Below are 19,954 nucleotides of genomic sequence, written 5' to 3'. Positions count from 1 at the left end.
TAGCAATCATTGCTGCTGACATCTGTTTAAAGCGGGTTGTTTTTTTCCCTTAAACCTAAGATTCAAGGTGAAGAGTGAAATAGGCACAGTCTAGTTTATGAAATATAAGGGGAAGATGTGCAGAGCTCTGGGGGATGCTTGGCAAGAAGTTGACCTTGGGCCAGGGCAAAGAAGTCGGCTTCAGGCAGGAATCTGATAATGGGTGAGGCCAAGGAAGTAAGCCCATAGAGAATCTGATTCTGGGCTAGAAAAACAAAGTAGGTATCTGACAAGAATATGACTTTGGGCTAGAACAGGGAAGTAGGCTCAGATACCTTTATCATTCTGGTAAGCCCTTAGAAGCAGGGATCTTGGGACTTTGTTTATTCCCGTTTTTGTTCTTTGACTATTGGTGTTTATTGTCTTACTTGTTGCTTAACCTACAATTGACCTTATTACTTGCACATAATCAAAATGATATTGGAGAAAAAATAAACCCACCTCAGCCGCAGAACTGGCTGGGGTCATGAAAAAAGAAAGAAACAAAGAAACAAAGAAATAAAGAAAGAAACAAAGAAACAAAGAAAGCAAGCAAGCAAAAGAAAAACCAGGCTTTACTAGACTCAATCTGACAAGTAGACATGTCTTACTGAGTATTGTTTCCAACTTACTAACTTTGTTGCCCAAAGTGAAAAGCGGGATAAAAACAGGGTGTCTGCAAGTGGCAACCCTTACTGGGACATCTATGTCTGGCTAATTCTTTCATTTATCTCTAGGCCCTGAAATGGTTCAAAGCTTTCAAAAGTGCTTTGCTTCTAACTAGGGAGATAGCTTTTACTCCTGTGACCTCTGGCTCCAGGGTAAGTTCATGGACCATGTTGATTTTTCATACCATTTCAAATGGAGCCCAAATCAGCTGTCAGTTGTTTGTATGCAATTTTCTTTAATACACAGAGCTCTCATGCTCACATTGAAGGACCTTAAGGGTTTTCGCCAGCCTTACACCCACCTGCCTTGGTTCGAGGCTAGGCCAAGTTCCATTCTCTACCTACAGTTCTCAGAAGTAACAGGAGCATTCTTGAAAAACTGCAGAATGTACTGACTGATTCTCACCTGACCTTCTGGTCACAGATAGAGTTTGAATGCATGTTATAACCTGCCCACACTTGCTATCCAATAGATTCAAAAGTCAATATGCTTAACCAATAAGTTTAAATGGCGACTTTGCTGATATAACCTGTATCGCTAAAACGTATTAAAACTGCTTGTTATAGCCATTCAGGGTCACCTTCTTGTCAGTCGCCATGAGGGACTGATTGAGGGTTGACCCCTACATGCCAAAAAATAAACCTCTTGCGTTTGCATTGAACTTGTTCTTGTGTCTCACTTGGGAAAGTCTCCTGGTGGTTAAGACTCACTTTGAATCTTACAACATCTTTTTCACATAAACATTTCAAGATGGGAGGAGGCTCCTGAATCATGCCAGGAATAAGTTAAGTCAGCAAGCTCAGGAGTGGATGGAAAGAAATGTTTGTCTGTTCTCCAGAGTCAGTCATTGCCCTTGCTCAGGATTCTAGACTTAGCATTCTCTAAGACTTCCTTTTATACACCCAGCATACTACAAAATTAGGCCTGTGCTATTGAACAACCATCTTGAGTTCTCAAGACTCATCTTTGTGCGTTTTCAAGAAGCTCTAGAGAGATGTCTCACATGAGTGATGTGAAAATATGAGAGTGTTTGCAATAGCTTATTTTTTGTTTTGTGAATTGAGAAATAGGCTGGCAAGGAGATTGTCACAATCTATGCTGCCTTATACTTGTGCCTGTAAAAGTTAACATTAAATATATTTGAAAGTGACTTGAATTCTGAATTTAGGATACTATGATGTAGTGATTTGATAGTGGTGATACTACTGTGCAAATGACTTAGAACCTATTTCATAATATGTACCCTCTCCACCAAAGCGGCTTTACCAGTTTTCTCATGTTGGAAAAAAAAGAAGATAGAAATTTTAAGGACCCATTGTACTTATAGGTTGAATACTTGGCACACTCTCCAATGGGTGACAATCATATTAGCTGGGACAACAGCTTATATCTTTCTCCTTCCCATTATCCTCGGCCCCTTCCCCCATAAAGCTACAGCATACTGAGGCTTTTCATCCCATCCATCTTCTTCTTCCTGTCCTCCAGTCCCTGCCACACTATGATTTGGATGTAGTGGGCCCTTAATACAGTCTTTCTAAGGAGTGAATGAATAAATACATAAAGTGTTTGTCACTTAGGAGATGCTCAGTAACATACGTGCTTTTTCCTCTGACATCAGCTTCCCTTTCACTAATTTGAATGGCAGAAAATACCCTCTCAACTTGTCATATTGTGTATTTTTGGAGAAAGGAAAAAATGAACCAATTCCATGAGCAGTGAAAGAGTTTAGTGAAAGAGAATTTAAAGCCAGCAATCTGGTCGATTCTGAGGGTATAAATTAAACTAGTTAAGCAGCCTTGATCCAGGGTATCAGCAAGACAACTGTCAGACCTTGGCACTTACAGTTCTCCATTCTTCCTTAAGATTAGGACATAAAATTCTAACCCCAAACATCAAAGGTTACAAAGTGAAACAGGATAACAATAAAGTAATCCTAAATAGTTCAGTGTGGATTGGAACCAAAGACTGAGGGCTATGACTGTCAGGCGCATCTAGGTCCTATATTGCTAACAGATGGTGAGCATTTTCATGGGCTTGGGACTAGTTTAGATCAGAGTGAGAATCCTCTGCTTCCCCCATCCCAAGAGGCTCTAATTAGTACGTAGGACATTAGATCAAGTTAACAATCTGGGCTGACATCCTATTTGTTCGTTTTAGATTGCACTCATACCTTAGAGTAGCTGAATGAACTTATTAAAACACACACACACACACACACACACACACACACACACACACACACACGAAGAGAGTAGGTTTCTTGTTTCTTTCCTTTTACAGTGATCAAAAATAAAGATTTTCAAAGTCCTGTAGAAAAGGGCTCCAAAGATTTGTTGGATATCAAATAACTCCTTCAAGACAACATTTTGATGAGTTAAGTGTAAATGAATCAGAAACATATGGATTAAGTTTCCCTTGAAATATACAGGGGCTTAAAAATCAAAGACAAAACAGTGCCTGGCCCAGGGTCTTACAGGTTGTGCCAAACCCAACACATTTGAGCAACAGTTCAAGATATTTGAGGGATCTAAGGCTAGGGCTTGCCTGGCCACGCCTTGTTTCTACTGTATTGAAATAGAGAACATAAGTAATGCCATTCATTATTCCTCCTCCTTTGTGGTTTGGAAATTAGCTAGACCAAGACTTACACACACACACACACACACACACACACACACACACACACACACACACACACACCAAACCTGCGAGTGGTGTCTGCAGCACATAAAGCTCTTTAAAAGCCTGACAGGCAAGTTCAGGTAACTTGCAGACAGTGACAAACTGTGCATTAGCAAAACCTCAAAGACAAAGACACTGGTGAATCTGAGACTCGTTCTTCTGATGTTCCCTGGGATACCAGCAGGAAGGGTATATTGGAATAAAGAATGGTTATTTCTGCAGATGTCACATGTCAATCATCACTTTTACTAGTCTTCTAATTTCCTGTATGTAGTAGATTTTACAACTTCTAATAACTTGGACATTTTAAAAACTCATCACAAGAAAATAGCTTGAAAGATATTTCATTAGTTAAGTATGTTAATGCAGGTTTAGTTTTAATTTGGCTAGCATTTATAATTAGACCACTGTTATCACTTTAGATAAATAATAAAATACTAATACAAACTATTTACAGATTTAATCAGTTTTGTGTTGTCTAGTAACATAACCATATCCAGGAGTAAGCAAGGTGATGTGGATATCTATTTGGAAAACAGAAACAGTTATTTACCTTAGGATATAGAAGGTCAGTCTATTTTAAATGTTCATATTATTAAAGATAATACACATTTAAAGGAAATATACAAAACAGAAAGAAAACAAACCTTAACTTTAAAGTCATCAGTAAATATAGTACTGTCAAGAAATGAGAACTTTGTACACGAATAGTGCCTGTGTCATTATATGAAATAGAAAGGTTTTTTTTATTTCTTTTTTATTGGATATTTAATGTATTTACATTTCAAATGTTATGCCCTTACTCCGTGGCTCTCCCCTCTCCCATACCTCCTCTCCCTGATTCTATGAGGATGCTTCTCCTCTCACCCACCCACTCCCACCTCAACCTCCAGGGTTGGCATTCTCCTACACTGGGGAAATGAGCCTTCACAGGACCAAGGGCTTCACCTCCTATTGATATTGATATCAGACAGTGCCGTCCTCTGCTACATGGCTGGAGCCATGGGTTCCTCCATGTGTATTCTTTTTTTTTTTTGAAAGATTTATTTATTTATTTATTTTTTCTTTCTTTTTTTTTATTAACTTGAGTATTTCTTATATACATTTCGAGTGTTATTCCCTTTCCCGGTTTCCGGGCAAACATCCCCCTCCAACCTCCCCTTCCTTATGGGTGTTCCCCTCCCAACCCTCCCCCCATTACCGCCCTCCCCCCATAGACTAGTTCACTGGGGGTTCAGTCTTAGCAGGACCCAGGGCTTCCCCTTCCACTGGTGCTCTTACTAGGATATTCATTGCTACCTATGGGGTCAGAGTCCAGGGTCAGTCCATGTATAGTCTTTAGGTAGTGGCTTAGTCTCTGGAAGCTCTGGTTGCTTGGCATTGTTGTACTTTTGGGGTCTCGAGCCCCTTCAAGCTCTTCCAGTTCTTTCTCTGATTCCTTCAATAGGGGACCTATTCTCAGTTCAGTGGTTTGCTGCTGGCATTCGCCTCTGTATTTGCTGTATTCTGGCTGTCTCTCAGGAGCGATCTACATCCGGCTCCTGTCGGTCTGCACTTCTTTGCTTCATCCATCTTGTCTAATTGGGTGGCTGTATATGTATGGGCCACATGTGGGGCAGGCTCTGAATGGGTGTTCCTTCAGTCTCTGTTTTAATCTTTGCCTCTCCCTTCCCTGCCAAGGGTATTCTTTTTCCTCATTTAAAGAAGGAGTGAAGCATTCACATTTTGATCATCCGTCTTGAGTTTCGTTTGTTCTAGGGATCTAGGGTAATTCAAGCATTTGGGCTAATAGCCACTTATCAATGAGTGCATACCATGTATGTCTTTCTGTGATTGGGTTAGCTCACTCAGGATGATATTTTCCAGTTCCAAACATTTGCCTACGAATTTCATAAACTCGTTGTTTTTGATAGCTGAGTAATATTCCATTGTGTAGATGTACCACATTTTCTGTATCCATTCCTCTCTTGAAGGGCATCTGGGTTCTTTCCAGCTTCTGGCTATTATAAATAAGGCTGCGATGAACATAGTGGAGCACGTGTCTCTTTTATATGTTGAGGCATCTTTTGGGTATATGCCCAAGAGAGGTATAGCTGGATCCTCAGGCAATTCAATGTCCAATTTTCTGAGGAACCTCCAGACTGATTTCCAGAATGGTTTTACCAGTCTGCAACCCCACCAACAATGGAGGAGTGTTCCTCTTTCTCCACATCCTCGCCAGCATCTGCTGTCACCTGAGTTTTTGATCTTAGCCAATCGCACTGGTGTGAGGTGAAATCTCAGGGTTGTTTTGATTTGCATTTCCCTTATGATTAAAGATGTTGAACATTTCTTTAGGTGTTTCTCAGCCATTCGGCATTCCTCAGCTGTGAATTCTTTGTTTAGCTCTGAACCCCATTTTTTAATAGGGTTATTTGTTTCCCTGCGGTCTAACTTCTTGAGTTCTTTGTATATTTTGGATATAAGGCCTCTATCTGTTGTAGGATTGGTAAAGATCTTTTCCCAATCTGTTGGTTGCCCTTTTGTCCTAACCACAGTGTCCTTTGCCTTACAGAAGCTTTGCAGTTTTATGAGATCCCATTTGTCGATTCTTGATCTTAGAGCATAAGCCATTGGTGTTTTGTTCAGGAAATTTTTTCCAGTGCCCATGTGTTCCAGATGCTTCCCTAGTTTTTCTTCTATTAGTTTGAGTGTGTCTGCTTTGATGTGGAGGTCCTTGATCCACTTGGACTTAAGCTTTGTACAGGGTGATAAGCATGGATCGATCTGCATTCTTCTACATGTTGCCCTCCAGTTGAACCAGCACCATTTGCTGAAAATGCTATCTTTTTTCCATTGGATGGTTTTGGCTCCTTTGTCAAAAATCAAGTGACCATAGGTGTGTGGGTTCATTTCTGGGTCTTCAATTCTATTCCATTGGTCTATCTGTCTGTCTCTGTACCAATAACATGCAGTTTTTATCACTATTGCTCTGTAATACTGCTTGAGTTCAGGGATAATGATTCCCCCTGAAGTCCTTTTATTGTTGAGGATAGCTTTAGCTATCCTGGGTTTTTTGTTATTCCAGATGTATTTGCAAATTGTTCTGTCTAACACTTTGAAGAATTGGATTGGTATTTTGATGGGGATTGCATTGAATCTGTAGATTGCTTTTGGTAAAATGGCCATTTTTACTATATTAATCCTGCCAATCCATGAGCATGGGAGATCTTTCCATCTTCTGAGGTCTTCTTCAATTTCTTTCCTCAGTGTCTTGAAGTTCTTATTGTACAGATCTTTTACTTGCTTGGTTAAAGTCACACCGAGGTACTTTATATTATTTGGGTCTATTATGAAGGGTGTCGTTTCCCTAATTTCTTTCTCGGCTTGTTTCTCTTTTGTATAGAGGAAGGCAACTGATTTATTTGAGTTAATTTTATACCCAGCCACTTTGCTGAAGTTGTTTATCAGCTTTAGTAGTTCTCTGGTGGAACTTTTGGGATCACTTAAATATACTATCATGCAAATAGTGATATTTTGACCTCTTCTTTTCCGATCTGTATCCCTTTGATCTCCTTTTGTTGTCTGATTGCTCTGGCTAGAACTTCAAGAACTATATTGAATAAGTAGGGAGAGAGTGGGCAGCCTTGTCTAGTCCCTGATTTTAGTGGGATTGCTTCAAGTTTCTCTCCATTTAGTTTAATGTTAGCAACTGGTTTGCTGTATATGGCTTTTACTATGTTTAGGTATGGGCCTTGAATTCCTATTCTTTCCAGGACTTTTATCATGAAGGGGTGTTGAATTTTGTCAAATGCTTTCTCAGCATCTAATGAAATGATCATGTGGTTCTGTTCTTTCAGTTTGTTTATATAATGGATCACGTTGATGGTTTTCCATATATTAAACCATCCCTGCATGCCTGGGATGAAGCCTACTTGATCATGGTGGATGATTGTTTTGATGTGCTCTTGAATTCGGTTTGCCAGAATTTTATTGAGTATTTTTGCGTCGACATTCATAAGGGAAATTGGTCTGAAGTTCTCTTTCTTTGTTGTGTCTTTGTGTGGTTTAGGTATAAGAGTAATTGTGGCTTCGTAGAAGGAATTCGGTAGGGCTCCATCTGTTTCAATTTTGTGGAATAGTTTGGATAATATTGGTATGAGGTCTTCTATGAAGGTTTGATAGAATTCTGCACTAAATCCATCTGGACCTGGGCTCTTTTTGGTTGGGAGACCTTTAATGACTGCTTCTATTTCCTTAGGAGTTATGGGGTTGTTTAACTGGTTTATCTGTTCCTGATTTAACTTCGATACCTGGTATCTGTCTAGGAAATTGTCCATTTCCTGAAGATTTTCAAATTTTGTTGAATATAGGTTTTTATAGTAAGATCTGATGATTTTTTGAATTTCCTCCGAATCTGTAGTTATGTCTCCCTTTTCATTTCTGATTTTGTTAATTTGGACGCACTCTCTGTGTCCTCTCGTTAGTCTGGCTAAGGGTTTATCTATCTTATTGATTTTCTCAAAGAACCAACTTTTGGTTCTGTTGATTCTTTCTATGGTCCTTTTTGTTTCTACTTGGTTGATTTCAGCTCTGAGTTTGATTATTTCCTGCCTTCTACTCCTCCTGGGTGTATTTGCTTCTTTTTGTTCTAGAGCTTTTAGGTGTGCTGTCAAGCTGCTGACATATGCTCTTTCCTGTTTCTTTCTGCAGGCATTCAGCGCTATGAGTTTTCCTCTTAGCACAGCTTTCATTGTGTCCCATAAGTTTGAGTATGTTGTATCTTCATTTTCATTAAATTCTAAAAAGTTTTTAATTTCTTTCTTTATTTCTTCCTTGACCAGGTTATCATTGAGTAGAGCATTGTTCAATTTCCACGTATATGTGGGCATTCTTCCCTTATTGTTATTGAAGACCAGTTTTAGGCCGTGGTGGTCCAATAGCACGCATGGGATTATTTCTATCTTTCTGTACCTGTTGAGGCCCGTTTTTTGACCAATTATATGGTCAATTTTGGAGAAAGTACCATGAGGAGCTGAGAAGAAGGTATATCCTTTTGCTTTAGGATAGAATGTTCTATAAATATCCGTTAAGTCCATTTGGCTCATGACTTCTCTTAGTCTGTCGACATCACTGTTTAATTTCTGTTTCCATGATCTGTCCATTGATGAGAGTGGGGTGTTGAAATCTCCCACTATTATTGTGTGAGGTGCAATGTGTGTTTTGACCTTTAGTAAGGTTTCTTTTACGTATGTAGGTGCCCTTGTATTTGGGGCATAGATATTTAGGATTGAGAGTTCATCTTGGTGGATTTTTCCTTTGATGAATATGAAGTGTCCTTCCTTATCTTTTTTGATGACTTTTAATTGAAAATTGATTTTATTTGATATTAGAATGGCTACTCCAGCTTGCTTCTTCTGACCATTTGCTTGGAAAATTGTTTTCCAGCCTTTCACTCTGAGGTAGTGTCTGTCTTTGTCTCTGAGGTGTGTTTCCTGTAGGCAGCAGAATGCAGGGTCCTCGTTGCGTATCCAGTTTGTTAATCTATGTCTTTTTATTGGGGAGTTGAGGCCATTGATATTGAGAGATATTAAGGAATAGTGATCATTGCTTCCCGTTATATTCATATTTGGATGTGAGGTTATGTTTGTGTGCTTTCATTCTCTTTGTTTTGTTGCCAAGACGATTAGTTTCTTGCTTCTTCTAGGGTATAGCTTGCCTCCTTATGTTGGGCTTTACCATTTATTATCCTTTGTAGTGCTGGATTTGTAGAAACATATTGTGTAAATTTGGTTTTGTCATGGAATATCTTGGTCTCTCCATCAATGTTAATTGAGAGTTTTGCTGGATACAGTAACCTGGGCTGGCATTTGTGTTCTCTTAGGGTCTGTATGACATCAGTCCAGGATCTTCTGACCTTCATATTTTCTGGCGAGAAGTCTGGTGTGATTCTGATAGGTCTCCCTTTATATGTTACTTGACCTTTTTCCCTTACTGCTTTTAATATTCTTTCTTTATTTTGTGCGTTTGGTGTTTTGACAATTATGTGACGGGAGGTGTTTCTTTTCTGGTCCAATCTATTTGGAGTTCTGTAGGCTTCTTGTATGTCTATGGGTATCTCTTTTTTTAGGTTAGGGAAGTTTTCTTCTATGATTTTGTTGAAGATATTTACTGGTCCTTTGAGCTGGGAGTCTTCACTCTCTTCTATACCTATTATCCTTAGGTTTGATCTTCTCATTGAGTCCTGGATTTCCTGTATGTTTTGGACCAGTAGCTTTTTCTGCTTTACATTATCTTTGACAGTTGAGTCAATGATTTCTATGGAATCTTCTGCTCCTGAGATTCTCTCTTCCATCTCTTGTATTCTGTTGGTGAAGCTTGTATCTACAGCTCCTTGTCTCTTCTTTTGGTTTTCTATATCCAGGGTTGTTTCCATGTGTTCTTTCTTGATTGCTTCTATTTCCATTTTTAATTCCTTCAACTGTTTGATTGTGTTTTCCTGGAATTCTTTCAGGGATTTTTGCGATTCCTCTCTGTAGGCTTCTACTTGTTTATTAATGTTTTCCTGTGTTTCCCTAAGTGTGTTCATGTCTTTCTTGAAGTCCTCCAGCCTCATGATCAAATATGATTTTGAAACTAGATCTTGCTTTTCTGGTGTGTTTGGATATTCCATGTTTGTTTTGGTGGGAGAATTGGGCTCCGATGATGGCATGTAGTCTTGGTTTCTGTTGCTTGGGTTCCTGCGCTTGCCTCTCGCCATCAGATTATCTCTAGTGTTACTTTGTTCTGCTATTTCTGACAGTGGCTACACTGTCCTATAATCCTGTGTGTCAGGAGTGCTGTAGACCTGTTTTCCTCTCTTTCAGTCAGTTATGGGGACAGAGTGTTCTGCTTTCGGGCGTGTAGTTTTTCCTCTCTACAGGTCTTCAACTGTTCCTGTGGGCCTGTGTCTTGAGTTCACCAGGCAGCTTTCTTGCAGCAGAAAATTTGGTCTTACCTGTGGTCCCGAGGCTCAGGTTTGCTCGTGGGGTGCTGCCCAGGGGCTCTCTGCAGCGGCAGCAACCAGGAAGACCTGTGCTGCCCCTTCCGGGAGCTTCAGTGCACCAGGGTTCCAGATGGTCTTTGGCTTTTTCCTCTGGCGTCCGAGATGTGTGTGCAGGGAGCAGTCTCTTCTGGTTTCCCAGGCTTGTCTGCCTCTCTGAAGGTTTAGCTCTCCCTCCCACGGGATTTGGGTGCAGAGAACTGTTTATCCGGTCTGTTTCCTTCAGGGTCCGGCGGTGTCTCTGGCAGGGGTCCTGCCGCTCCTGGGCCCTCTCCCACGGGAGCCCAGAGGCCTTATACAGTTTCCTCTTGGGCCAGGGATGTGGGCAGGGGTGAGCAGTGTTGGTGGTCTCTTCCGCTCTGCAGCCTCAGGAGTGCCCACCTGACCAGGCGGTTGGGTCTCTCTCTCACCGGGTCTGGGAGCAGAGAGCTGCTGCGGGCCGGGATCCGCGGGTGTCGAAATAGAAAGGTTTAATTGCCATTGTGTCACCAGGTGCTCTGCTCTGAACTCTTGAAAATACAATATACTTAGAATGGTACCAATACAGTGTGTCCTCACCTTAGAGAAGAAGGGAGAGATGTAAGTGCTAGGGTCTGATGGTATTCCTGCTGATACCTGTTAGAAAGGTTACTTTACCAGCGCAACTTAAAGCTGTAGAATCAACGAGATTATTGGCTTGACGTTTACAAGAATGTCCACCTTATTATGTGTTGAAGTCCTCAGCTATGATAACACTTTAAAACCAAGACCTGAGTATCTCGATTTTGGTAGTTATGGGATTCTAAGAACCATTCCCCATGGGATTGAGGGCTAATTCTACTATTTGTTGGTCTGAGTTTTTCAGTCCCTATACTGCGAACATATTTAGCCATCATTAAACACACTGCAGCTCTGTCACTGATCATAGACTAAACTTCCATAGATCTATTACAGTTTATTTAATCAGGTATTCATTGTGAGAGTTCTCATATATCTTAATCAAAAGTCAAACTAATGTGAACACATTTTATTAAGACTTTGGTTTTCTTCCCTTAAATTTCTCATAGTGAAATATTTAGATAAAAATAGTCACCTGATATTTTTGAGATGCATTTCCCCATGAGCTTGTTTGGCACAAAGTGGTAACTGTTGCTCTGGAATTACCCAGGAAAGCAGGAAAACAGTGAACTCTCTCCTGTAGATATGACAAGGAGGGACTTCCTCTCATGGTTGTAGTTGAAAGCAAGTGTTAATTTTTTTCATAACCTGTAGATGATAAAGGTGAAAAGGCACAAGTTCCCAGTGTCATCAGCCCATCCTTGACACTAGTGAGTGTCTCCAGAACTGCCTTGTTTTGCATTCATGTTTCCCTTTGCCATGACTTATTTTTCCTGGATGAATGCTCAGGCTTTGTTCTGTGTATTTCACATTAATGAGTAGATGCCTCTTGTATTTTGACGGCAATGACACTTATCATATAGCTTAAAGTCTACTTTGTGATGAAATATTTACTATTTTTAGTTCAATCCTTCTATTATTCTCCTCTTGATTATGTATTCTAATTTTGGTGTTCATTGTAAATGGCCATCCAAAGCCCAAGATTTCATAAATATTTTTTACATATCTATCAATCCTTTAATGCTTTTTAATATTTAACTCTTTGTTTTGTTTCACTTGGACAGGATCTTGAAATGTAGCCTTGTCTAGCCTTGAACTCAAAATATTCTTGCTTCAGTATCCTAAACACTGGGGTTATTTTAGCAATCGGCCAACAGAACTTCACAATGTTATTGGTTTTGTTCTCTCATTTTGGTTAATAGTATATTAAGGATATATTTTAATTAATTAATCATAAAATGTTTGTAACATTGCATTTAGCCAATTTTCTATGCTATAATTCCTGAATTCAGAAAGCATGTGAACAGACGTTAATAAGTTTTCCATAATCTCCCTCCTTTCTATGCTTCTGCTTCATTAGGTGATACACACTGCCTGTCTCTGACTCAGAATATAAAGGACTGATGGGCAATCGGTCATCCTATTAATGTCACTTTAGGTGTCACACACAAGAACAACATACTATTGAGACTCTTGCCATGATTCTGTACAATTAATGTATCCTAGGTGGCAAGGATATGCATATAAATTTTGTTTACTGTACAGAAGAGGGTCCTTAGTGAACACCAGTGACCAAACATGGCTGTGGATCTCAAGTACAAGGAAATGGATTTTGCTACTAGAAATCATGGAAGAGGATTTTTTTCCAGTTGAACATTCAAATGAAAATAAAGTCCAATGAAACTCATTATAACTTCATGAAAAGAGCATATATTGCTGATTGTGTTCAGACACAAAAGCCATGAGGTCTATAAGATAAGAAATATATATATATATATGTTCATGAGCTGCCAAGTCTATAGTGATTAGTTATGTTTCAATAAATGATGAATGAACATATCAAGCATTGAAAAGTTGAAAAGTTGTTTGTCTCTGGATTTTAAGTTTCACTTTACCTAGAGATATTTATTAAGTTTCTCAATCTCAGAAACATTCAAGCAGACAGAGAGCTCAGCGGTGATTGGGTATCAGTTATTTGGGGAAGCGTTCATTTTGTTTGGAGAAGATATTGAAGGTCTGTATGTATAATACTGATGTCAGTCAATAAAAAACATAAGACAGACTGCCGAACAGTGATGGAAAGACAAACATGGGCTAGGTAGTATGGTCCTGAGGACTTACTGAAAAGTAGCTTGTCTCAGAATAAAAGTATGTATGTGTGCACACTCGTGTACATTTGTGCACATATGCATGTGTGTACACATGTGCAGATACACACACACACACAAAATTAATGAAGAATAATCAATAAACCTATGTACTGATCTAACAGCATTCATGGGTACCTCCTCAAAAACACTTTGGTTCTTCTCTTTTATCTACTTTGACCAGCACTTCAGTAAATACATATCTATATTTTTAATTGTATTCTTATCATTCTTTTTATCATGGTATCAGTGATTAGAGTTGAACAGTCTCACCCATGCTTGGAAAAAATGTCCAACATTGAACTATATTCCAAGCATAATATTTTATGACTTAGTAAATTTTACTTTTATAGCAATTTTAGGGCCACAGCAAAATTCAGTGTAAGATCCAGAGTTTCCCCTCACAGCCTCTGACACCCTGACTCCAGCACATGCATCCTCTCTAATTGTCAGCATCTTCCACAGTGTGTTGCACTGACCAAACACAATGAAGGCATGACTGTCACAGCACTGCCACCCAAGTCCATAGTTCACAGGTGAGCTCATGCTGATAATATACATTAAATAGGCTTCAATATGTGTGAAGACATACAATGACATATCAACGTTGCACAAAATAGATTCCTTGTCCTACGGTGTCTTCTTTCCTCTGGTTATTAATTTCCAACTCTTTCTAGACCTTCCCACTTATATTTTTGATATTATAATTTAATTACAACATTTTTGCCTTTTCTTTTCTGTCTAAAAACAATCCCATATATCCCTCTCCACTGTCTTTCAAAGTCATGGCCTCTTTTCCCATAAATACAAGTGTGTGCGTATCCTGTCATTTTGTTTAGCCTTGTGATTGATTGAGTTTATGACCAGGGTTTTAGGGTGATCCAATAGAGCCTGATTGACTCAGCACTTGACACAAAACTGAAGACAATGACTGCTCCCCAAAAATCTGCCAATAGTTAATAGTTTATCAGGAAGGTGTAGGTTCTCATGAACTTTACCCCCTGGTGCGCATGCACACACATACACACAAACACACACACACACACACACACACACACACACACACACACACACAATGTTGATAAATTGTAGACACAGATTTATTCAGGCCCTGTGTAGGCAAATATAGCTGCATAGCTGCTATGAGTTTATGGTCACAATGCCTGCATCCTGTCCAGAAGATCATAGCATTTCTTCTTTTCTAGTTCTTACATTCAATTTCTACTATCTGTTCTTATATGTTCTCTTAAGCCTTAGAAGGGATGGTTAGCATGTCAAATGCTTGGAATTATGTGATAGGTGACTTATTTAAATGTGTCTTTCCATAATTGATATGTGTTTATAGTTATTCTTTTATTTCCCTGGCTTAATAGCAATGATTTTTCAGCACTGTGTAATATTCTACTGTGTGGATATACTACAGTCTGTATATCGAATCATCTGCTGAAAGTCATACTATTGTTGGTGCTCTGAGTTTTATATATAAAGTTGTTATAAGTTATAAACATCCATGTATAAGATTTTGTGTAGATATAAGCTAGCAACTTGCTTGAGAAAATACCAAAATCACAACTTGTATAAAGAAAGAATATGTCTAGTCTCACAAAAAACAGCCACACTACATATTAAATAGGTGCACCATTTTGTATTCAAGGAAAAGGAAGAAAGAGGAAAGAAAAATGAGGAAGAGAGGGACAAAGAATGACAGAGAAAAGAAAAAGGAAAGATGGAAAATTTAATTTTTTAACATTGTTGGAATTTTTTATTGGATTTTTTAAATTTACATTTCAAATGTTATCCCTTTTCCCAGTTTCCCATCCATAAACCCCTTATGCCATTCCCCCCCACTCCTTCTTCTATGAGAGTATTGCCCCACCCATTCACCCACCCCTGCTTGTCTACCGACCCTGACATTCCCCTACACTGGAGGGTCTAGCCTAAGCAAGACCAAGGGCTTCTCCTCCCATTCGTGTCCAACAAGGCCAACCTCTGCTACATAAGCAGCTGGAACATGGGTCTCTCCATGTGTACTGTTTTGATGGTGGTTTAGTCCTTGGGAACTCCAGTTGGTTAGTATTGTTGTTCTTACAGGGTTGCAATTCCCTTCAGCTCCTTTAATCCTTTCTCTAACTCCTCCAATGGGGACCCTGTTCTCAGTTCAATGGTTGTCTATGAGCATACACATCTGTATTTGTCATGCTTTGGCAGAGCCTCTCAGGAGACAGCTATATCAGGTTCCCATCAGCGTGCACTTCTTGGCATCAGGAATATTGTCTGGGTTTGGTGGCTGTGTGTACATGGGCTGGATCCCCAGGGTGGGGCAGTCTCTGCATGGCCTTTCCTTCAGTCTCTGCTCCAAACTTTGTCTCTGTTTTTCCTCCTATGAATATTTTGTCCCCCCTTCTAATCAGAACTGAAGCATCTGCACTTTAGTCATCCTTCTTCTTGAGCTTCATGTGGTCTGTGGATTGTATCTTGGGTAATCTGAGTTTTGGGGCTCATATCCACTTATCAGTGAGTGCATACCATGTGTGTTCTTTGTGATTGGTTTACCTCACTCATTATTTTATTTTTCATGAATTACTTCCATTTAGGTATGCTCAGTGCTTTGGAAGAGGTCATCTTATTTCCTGGAACTGAAGTTATAAACCTCTATGATTCAAAAATCCGTTTCTTCTGCAAAAACAATAAGTACTCTTAACCTCTGAGCAAAATTCTCAGCCACAATCCTGTTTTAAAAGGCTTTTGCTATTTTACTTTTCAAATTCAATTTTATATTTTATACTTTCATTGACAACCAGTTGTCCTCCAAATATCTCTTTGGAGTTTTTAGTTCAAAGTCATTAATTATATGAATAACATTTTTCTAAATCAATGTGATATGTTCCTAGGCCTTCAAATATATCGTTATTTTCCCAGTTAAATATTTGTAAAGGTACTGTAGTTCTAGAATTCTTTTTGGATACAGTTATAAATGTGCTACATTTTAAAAACAATTGAACAATTGAATAATTTCAATGGCCTTACCCTGTAACTGGGTAAAAAAGTGCTTCTACTAAACACCATAGGCTGTCAAATAAAAAGCACAGAGTCAGGCAGGAAAGGGGATACTTCTTTTGGAGTTATCCAGTGATGTCCCATACACACTAAATATTGCTTAGTTTCCCTTTAAAACTTTATTATAAGACTCTGACTGAAGACAGCTTATACTAGAGTCATAACACCAAGAAATGAAGCTGGTAGTCACCTGGAAGCGTCACCACTATTAGGTAGCTATAAAAAAGCTGGAACGTGCTAAATCATTCTTTTAACTTCGGGAAACCCATATCAAAACAAACAATAAAAACAATCAATAAGACAAACAAACAAACTAATCAAAACACGGAGCATATGAAAGACACATGTTTCATGTTGGCCAACTATTCCTAGGCAGAGTGTCTGCTCATACTGATATTCTTAATTTCAGGAAGTGTATTTTCCCTTTGTTTCACTTGTTGCCTTTCTGAGTGATGGTCTGAGGCACACATTATATGTCCGGTTTGGGAAATGTTCTCTTTATTAGGTGTTTGATTGCTTTATTTCACCTTTTAAGCCGAAATACATGAATTCCATCAAACATGTTTTAACTAAACACCCTAATAGTAATCCTCTCTGTTTTTGTCTCTCTCTGTGTCTCCATGTTTCTCTTCCTGTCATTCTCTGTGTCTGTCCATTTCTCTGTTCTTGTTTCTCTTTATTTTGTAACAGTGCAAGGAAAATGCCTCTTATTTGGTGATTGCAGAACATATGGACAAGAGCTGATGTTGGGGATGCAAGGAGGCAGAGACCACAGAACAACTTCTGAGGCTTGGTGTATAACAGCATGGCTGTATACAAAGAACAAAATCAGGAACTGCAAATCAAGAGTCGACTAAAGGAGAGGAGACATTCCTGTCTCTCCTGCAGGTCAGGCTTCAGGGAGTTCCTCTTTGTCTCACTTGCCTTCTTCCTATCTCCAGGTGATATCCTATAGACCAAGAGCTGTGCATTAAATAGGCTACGGATTTCCAACCTTCTAGCTTCTGATTGGTTAGTCAGGAATAACTGAGAGACTGCCTCTGTCTTTCTTTCTCCACCCACCAATCTCTTTCTGTGTGTGTCTTTTTCTCATCTTGTGAGAAGAGGCCAGTTTGGCAATGTGAGAAAACCAGCACTTAGACTCCAATTTCACAAGCATCAGTGTTTCCAATAGCAAAAATAGTGATAGTATTTCACTTCTTTCTTGAAACTCCCTACGTGAATTGCAATGAACTGAATATGCATTTGTAGATGGTTTGTGGGAAATGATGTCTCTAGTGTCTTTGATTTCCCTGTGATTTTTCACTAATTAGAATTTACCCTAAGTAATAACACTGTTTCTCCAGTTTCTGTGTTTTGTTTTTCAGGTTCTTGAGACAAACATTGGAACTTCATGTATTTCCTTTGTAAGTTTATGGATCATGCTTTTATTCTTTCTGTGTAGGAAGAAATGCTCATTTGGGTTCATAATTTCAGAGATTTCAGTGCACAGTCACTTGGCTCTCTTGCTCCTGGGCTCATCATGGTAAGGTAGAACACAGAGAGAATGCATTGTGGGGCACAACTGCACACTTCATGGCAGACAGGAGGCAGAATGGTTGGTGGTGGGCTACAAGACACAGCCCCCAAGGGCATGCCCTACAGGACCCATTCTTATCAATTGGCTTTCACCCTCTAAATTTCCATTACCTTTTAGTCAACCCAAGCCTTTAACACATGAGCCTTAGGAAACATTTACAATATGGTATGGGATCTCTCTCCCTCCCTCCCTCCCTCTCTCTCTCTCTCTCTCTCTCTCTCTCTCTCTCTGTCTCTCTCTCTCTCTGTCTCTCTCTCTCTCTCTCTCCATACCTTTTCCTTGACACTATACATTTAACGGAAACTTTCAACCTACTTTCACGTATTCCATAACTGAGAATATACACTGTACATTTGGTTTGTTTACTGTGCTTCTTACTATTTTCGGTGAAGTCTCTAGTTTGCTAAATGGATTAATAGCAGGGCCATGCTAACTCATTGCCTCCTACTGTGTGACTCACAGTTTTGGTGGCTTCCAGTGCTGGTGATTTTGTTTTGATTATTTGATAGAAATGGTGTCTTGTTGCCTTTTCCACTACAGAGTCACTCTATTTTCTATTTGAGAGATGTGCATCAGACTTTTCATTTATTATTTTTAATTTATTTTTATTTTATGCACATTGGTGTTTTTCTGTATGTGTGATGGAGTCAGATTCCCTGGAACAGGAGATATAGACAGTTGTGAGCTGCCGTGTAAAGGCTGGTAATTCAACCTCGTCCTCTGGAAGGGCAACTCGTGCTCTTAACCCCTGAGTCAACTCTCCAACCCTTCATTCATTCATCATTTGTAGTAATCCTGTGGTCTCAAGATTTATTTCTTCATTGATTGGTAGTCTATTATCATTTAATTTGACCATTCCTTTGGCAGTGGAGATGACATTTCCCTGAAGTTCTTATTTCTAAGCAGGAATTAAATTCCAGTCTCTATGTATAAACAAAATTGGACTTTCTGATGTTGTTGCTCACCTAAGGTGAAAGGGTCGAGATTTCTGCATCTCCTATCTTATACTCCAAATCTCAAACCCTTGCTTTGAAGTCTTCCTGCTTAACATAATTCATGAAATATGTATTTCTGCAGCTCATTTTACTTTCTCAAAACAATTTTATCTTCATCTCCTTTTTCACCAAGATCATTTTTCTAGAATCAGAAATAATTGAATTTATGACCCTATATAATTTTAAGTACAAATGAGTAATCTATTTTGCTTTTGTTATCACCCTAGGATATTACTAATGTCTGTGGTGTAACCTACAGTAAATTTCAGATTGGAAGCTTAGAATTAATTCTGCAATCCCGTGAATGTTACTTTAGGTTAAAGAAGTCATTTTAATCTCACATAAATAAAAAGTCAAAATAAAGAATATTTGTAAAGATATTTAGGAATGATATCAGATTAAGTAATAAAATACAAAATCATAGGAAACATAAGATCTGAATTCCAATTTTAGAAGTTATATAGACCAGTGATGTTGATTTTTATTGAGTAAAAATATGTACAGTAAAATTGACTCAGATGCCCAATATGTAACATAGCGAACACGTCCTGGGCTATGTGGCTGAAGCTGCCGGCCCAATGATGCCTACGGCCTTTTTAAGTACTGACTGAGAAAGAACGGTTTGGAAAACAACCTTCTTTGGGATCTTTAAGATATTTAGGTGAGGGATTATTGGCCAAGTCCTGTCTTATCTAGAAGCAAAATGTAAGCAATATATTAAGGCATCCCGCAGTATAGAAGTTCTGGAGTTTTTAAGTCTTGCTGCTTAGATTTTGAAGATTCTAAAGAGAAAGGCTTTTTAAGGCTATTTGGAAACTTCAGTTAGATTCACTGTCAATGGATACAAGAATTGTATTAACAGTGTTTTTGAACATCTGCCATTTTTGTCTTATATCCTCTTTATTTCTTTAAGAAGCAAAGCATATGAGAAGAGCAGAATGACTGAGGCAACATCATGAGTACAAGGACAACCTGGGCTACATAGTGAGACTGTATCAATAAACAGAACACAGTGTAGTCTACTGCTCAGGAATTCTATTTGTTGATGTGGAGAGCATGCAATGTATAAACATAGACCTAGTATGTCTCTGACAATAATTTCCTCCCAGTTCCCCTTTTTTTTCTATTGGCTATTCTATACTATTTGTGGCCAGCCATCACGATCAGTGATGCCTAGAGCATTTCGTTA

The sequence above is a fragment of the Rattus norvegicus genome, chromosome 17 (genome assembly GCF_021556685.1).
Source record: "Rattus norvegicus strain SHRSP/BbbUtx chromosome 17, alternate assembly SHRSP_T2T, whole genome shotgun sequence".
Lineage (NCBI taxonomy): Eukaryota > Metazoa > Chordata > Mammalia > Rodentia > Muridae > Rattus > Rattus norvegicus.
This window is presented reverse-complemented; position numbering follows the sequence as displayed.